The sequence below is a fragment of the Eschrichtius robustus genome, chromosome 19 (genome assembly GCF_028021215.1).
Source record: "Eschrichtius robustus isolate mEscRob2 chromosome 19, mEscRob2.pri, whole genome shotgun sequence".
Taxonomy (NCBI): domain Eukaryota; kingdom Metazoa; phylum Chordata; class Mammalia; order Artiodactyla; family Eschrichtiidae; genus Eschrichtius; species Eschrichtius robustus.
In genome coordinates, this window is record NC_090842.1 from 65,746,360 (window position 1) to 65,751,474 (window position 5,115).

The 5,115-nt window shown below is 40.4% G+C and overlaps 1 pseudogene; it reads right to left on the reverse strand.

Moving 5' to 3' along the window:
- Window positions 1-290: 290 nt before the first annotated feature.
- LOC137752495 (vomeronasal type-1 receptor 4-like) lies at window positions 291-4,668 on the reverse strand (annotated as a pseudogene).
- Window positions 4,669-5,115: the final 447 nt, after the last annotated feature.

The window sequence follows — 5,115 nt, forward strand, 5'->3', positions numbered from 1 at the left end:
ATAAAAGGATAACCTTTCATCTACAATCATTATTACGGTTCCCTTTTTACTACTGGGGAGAAAGTTCAGTCTATCTCACCACTCACCTATGTGACTGCTTCAAAATACTGCTTAGGACTATGTGAGAGACGAGTGAATAAACAACTAAATATTGTAAAAACATACACTTTACATTTTCCCGAGAACTACAGAGGATTCTGTGTTTCTTATCCAGAAAAGGCAGGGCCAAGACACTCTGGAGTCATGGCTCATTGGAATGTAGGGGCTGACAGTTGGGAAACACACCGCAGTTAGTACAGAGATTTCACTAGCCACAAACTGGGATTACTGAAAATGGCCAAACAAATGTGAAAGATGGAGGAGAAGGTATAAAGAGATACAGAGGTGCTCACCAGGACAAGGATGCTTTGGGTGGCTCTAGACTCAGGGGGGATCTGGTGGAGACAGTAGTCCTACGAATGTGTTGGACCCTCTTCTTGTGCTTGTACAGCATGAAAATCGTGGAGCTGCTGGTCCAGAGCATGAGCCCCAAGCATAAAATATCAGGGAATAATAACAGTGACGTAAATAGTGAGATTGTAATTTTGTCCTGAAAGGCAGCAGAACAGTGTCCAAAATCTTATCTGTCTGTGATATTTTTGATACTCCATTTGCCAGTTATATATATATACGAGAAAACTAAGTTTATTAACATGCACAGCAAATTGGAGGACCCAATGTACCTGGGAACTTTTCCTTTAATCTCTGCCCACCTGGAGTTCATATGGCTAACTGTGATGAAGCGGAAGATGATCAGGAGGAAGGTGGTACCAATGGACACACCCCTGCCTACTATGTGAACATAGAAAACAAGTTTGCATCCATTATCACTGAGAAAATGGGTCCACCCGAAAGCTGCCATTGTATTGGTGACTCCTTTGGAGAGAATAACCAAGGAGTTGGCTCTGGTCAAGTGTTGAAGAGTGAAATCTGTCCACCTTAACTTGTATCCAGTGCAGTGAATGAAGATACAGTGGTAGAGAAGAAAGAAATTCCCCAGGATTCATACTGTATTCTGTAATAAAAAGATCATTCCCATTGCTATATTTCTGGAAGCCATGCTGCCAGTTCCAAGGGACTGATATTCATCTTCATGGCCAGAAGGTCCTACCTGGGAATTGAGGCATGAGTTACATGTAATATGTCAATTGGAATCCAGTATTCTATGTTTACTATTAATTCCTGCTCAGAAATACTTATATTGTTTTTATTGTGTTATGAGGCCTCCAATTTTTGATCATATTAACCTTTAAATAACACTTCACTTTGAATGTATCACTGGTATGAACATGGTACATATGACACATTTTAAAATATTCACAACTGTATGATATAGCCTCTTATGGTATTTTTATTTTCTAGAGGAAAAGTAATTAGGCATATCGTGCATACTACTTAGGAATGGAGTGGCTAGACGGGTAGCAACTACCGTGCTTATAACCACTTTGCTATACTAGTAACTCTAGATAGCTGGCTTTTCAAGTAATTCACGTCTATATTTAGTTTTGTTTCTTATACCTTGACATCTTACTGTAGATTGTTAGTATTTTCTTTTATAATTTTGGTCTTAAAATCTTCTATTTATATATAAAGATTGATTCTATAAGTCAGTGTCGATTAAGAATAGAGCTTTAGAATTTATAGTAAAATGTATATTGCTGTATCCTACTGAAAGAATCTGCCCCATAACCAAATTGGATTTAGTGAATGCAAAATTAGGCTGTCCACAGAAAGACTCATTTTCTTTTATGCCAGGACCAAAGTGCAATGCCACATATCACAGTAAGTGAACAGTAATGTTACATAATTAAACAATTGATGCCTCACCCTAAATTATGGGCCATGCAATTTTAATAAATGATATGGTGTTGTGACATAGAAATAAAATTATTACTATTTTCAGGTCACAAACTTATCTATTCATACCTGGTTAAGGGAAACTATTGGCAATGAGTTGAGATGAATGAAGTTTGTGTATGGTGTAAAATAAAGTCAAAGAGAAGTGCATATTGAGTTTGGCATTGATATTACAATATTTTTAAAGCAGAGAATATATGACAAGATTATACTGAGCCTAACAACTCCTGTCAGGAACATGCAGATGCAAAGCTACCTTTCCTTAAATGCTCTTTTCCTAATTTGAAGATGGGGAAGAGTCTCATCATAATGACCAGACTACAGATGTAGTCAGTGGAGACAGAATTAATTTCTCCCTTAAGTGTATCATAACACAAGAAAGATAAATATATTTTTATTCCAGCGCCTAACATTAAGACATACTCTTTCTGCAAAGGATTAGATGATGACTCTAGATCCATCCTGTTCTGTGTTACGAGGGTGGAGGTATTAAAGGTGCACCTCTCATAAACCTAAGTCTAGTCTATGATTTCTGCAAGCTATACTAAAGAGAGGAGTAGTGATTTAAGAATCTTAAGGTATAATCCTTAAGTATCTTAAAAATCAAATTTCATGATCACTTGGATTAAACACCAACAAACACTGGCAAAAAGGATTATATTCACAGACTCACAGACTTAGAGAACGAGCTTAGGGTTACCAGGGGGAAGGGTGAGGGGGAAGGGATAGTCAGGGAGTCTGGGATTGACATGTACACACTCCTATATTTAAAAAGGATAACCAACAAGGACCTACTGTATAGCACAGGAAACTGCTCAATATTCTGCAATAACCTAAAATGAGAAAAGAACCTGAAAAAGAATAGATATATGTATATGTATAACTGAATCATTTTGCTGTACACCTGAAACTAACACAACATTGTTAATCAACTATATTCCAATATAAAATAAAAAGTGGAGAAAAAAAGAGTACGTTAAGAATCGTTAGGGGACTTCCAGTGGTCTAGTGGTTAAGACTCCATGCTTCTACTGCAGGGGACAAAAAAAAGAATTGTCGGGCTTCGCTGGTGGCGCAGTGGTTGAGAATCTGCCTGCCAATGCAGGGGACACGGGTTCGAGCCCTGGTCTGGGAAGATCCCACATGCTGCGGAGCAACTGGGCCCGTGAGCCACAACTACTGAGCCTGCGCGTCTGGAGCCCGTGCTCCGCAACAAGAGAGGCCACGATGGTGAGAGGCCCGCGCACCGCGATGAAGAGTGGCCCCCGCTCGCCACAACTGGAGAGAGCCCTCGCGCAGAAACGAAGACCCAACACAGCCTAAATAAATAAATAAATAAATACAAAATTAAAAAAAAAAAAGAATTGTCAGGGTTTGGAGTAGGTTCTAGAGTTGTTCCCAATGTGTCCATTGTTCCCATTTCTCTTTACTAGTTCAGCCCATGCTTCCAAGATTTTCCTCATTCCTCAGTAGCTTTGGCACTGGAGCAGATTCTACCCCAGAAGAATCCCTTTTCTGACATGATCGCTTTCCCAGACTCCTGATGCACCTCCTACCCTTACAGACTCTTCTTCAGCCTGAAGTAGAAAATACTTACCTGGATTCCTTCTGCTGCCAGGATGGTAGACTCGGTGTGAGGGCTGCAACAGTCATTGCATGTGTGGAAGAGAAGCAGCCAGAACCTGAGATATGAGTTTGTGATCCTGTGTCCTCACCTCCCATCTGACCTGCAGTTTTCATTTCACCTGTCGTGGCAATGACAGTGCACGCTTGGGGACCTGGGAACATTTCTGGGAAATTTCTTTTTTCCCCTATTGACAATTACCAAAAACAACTGCAACTTTTATTTAGTTAGCATCTCCAAAGAGATGGAGTGTTTGGGAGAAGCTCTTTCTTTTCCATGATCCCCCAAGGAAGACAGGGAGGAAGCAGAAAATACTGAGGGCTAACAAGCCTACCTGGCAGTGTGTCTCACTGGATTCTCTGCTTCCCTGACAGGTTCTTCTGCCTAAAAACAAGTTCTGTATTAATTTGCAGACCACTGAACTGTGCCATCCTTTAAATGATGAGCAGAGACATGGAATCTGAAAAGTACCTGATAAGGACATCTAATAAAGTATAAGAGAAAGGAAGAACGTAAAGCCACTAATGTACGTTAGAAATTATTGGACCTATTTGCACAACTCAATGGCAATTAAGTTAAATGTCAGATGATATGGCATCTTTGTAGGAAAATGTAATTTAGCAATGTTGACGCCGGTCATGATAGGAAGCCTAAACAGAATAGTATCCATAGAGGAGAGACATTTATTTTAAAAAAAAATAAATGAAAGCTCCATTATCAGATGGTTTAACAGGCAGATTCTACCATTAAAAAAGTACTGGATAATTCAGTTCTTCTTACTCAGTTCACGGACGTTGAAAAATCACCACAGTTCTCCACACTTATATTTTGCTGATTTTCTGTAATGGACACTCATTATCTTAGTAATTAATGAAAAAATATAAAATATGAATATAAACCAATCATTGGTATATCCAAATAACCATTCCATAATTTAATCTTGGTTCACTATCCAATCCCAGATTTCTAGATCAGAGATCAGAGCCATAATGATGCACAGACCATACTTACACACATCACACACAGATGCAAACATCCATGTACATGCACACACACAAACAAGCACATCACATACACTATCACAAGCATCCTTCTCCACACACTTACCAACTCAGCTCACATTCATTCACGCTAACAGCAACACACATTCACGCAAACATAAAATCGCACACACATTGGGCTTCCTTGGTGGCGCAGTGGTTAAGAATCCGCCTGCCAATGCAGGGGACACGGGTTCGAGCCCTGGTCTGGGAAGATCCCACATGCCGCGGAGCAACTAAGCCTGTGCGCCACAACTACTGAGCCCGCGCTCTAGAGCCCTCGAGCCACAACTACTGAGCCCATGTGCCACAACTACTGAAGCCCACGTGCCTAGAGCCCGTGCTCCGCAACAAGAGAAGCCACCGCAGTGAGAAACCCGCGCACTGCAACGAAGAGTAGCCCCCGCTCGCCGCAACTAGAGAAAGCCGGCGCGCAGCAACGAACACCCAACACAGCCCCAAAAAAAAAAAAAATCACACACACATTTGTATGATCACATTCCACCATTGTGCACGTGTGTATCTTGATATCATATTTTTTAAAAATAAATTTAT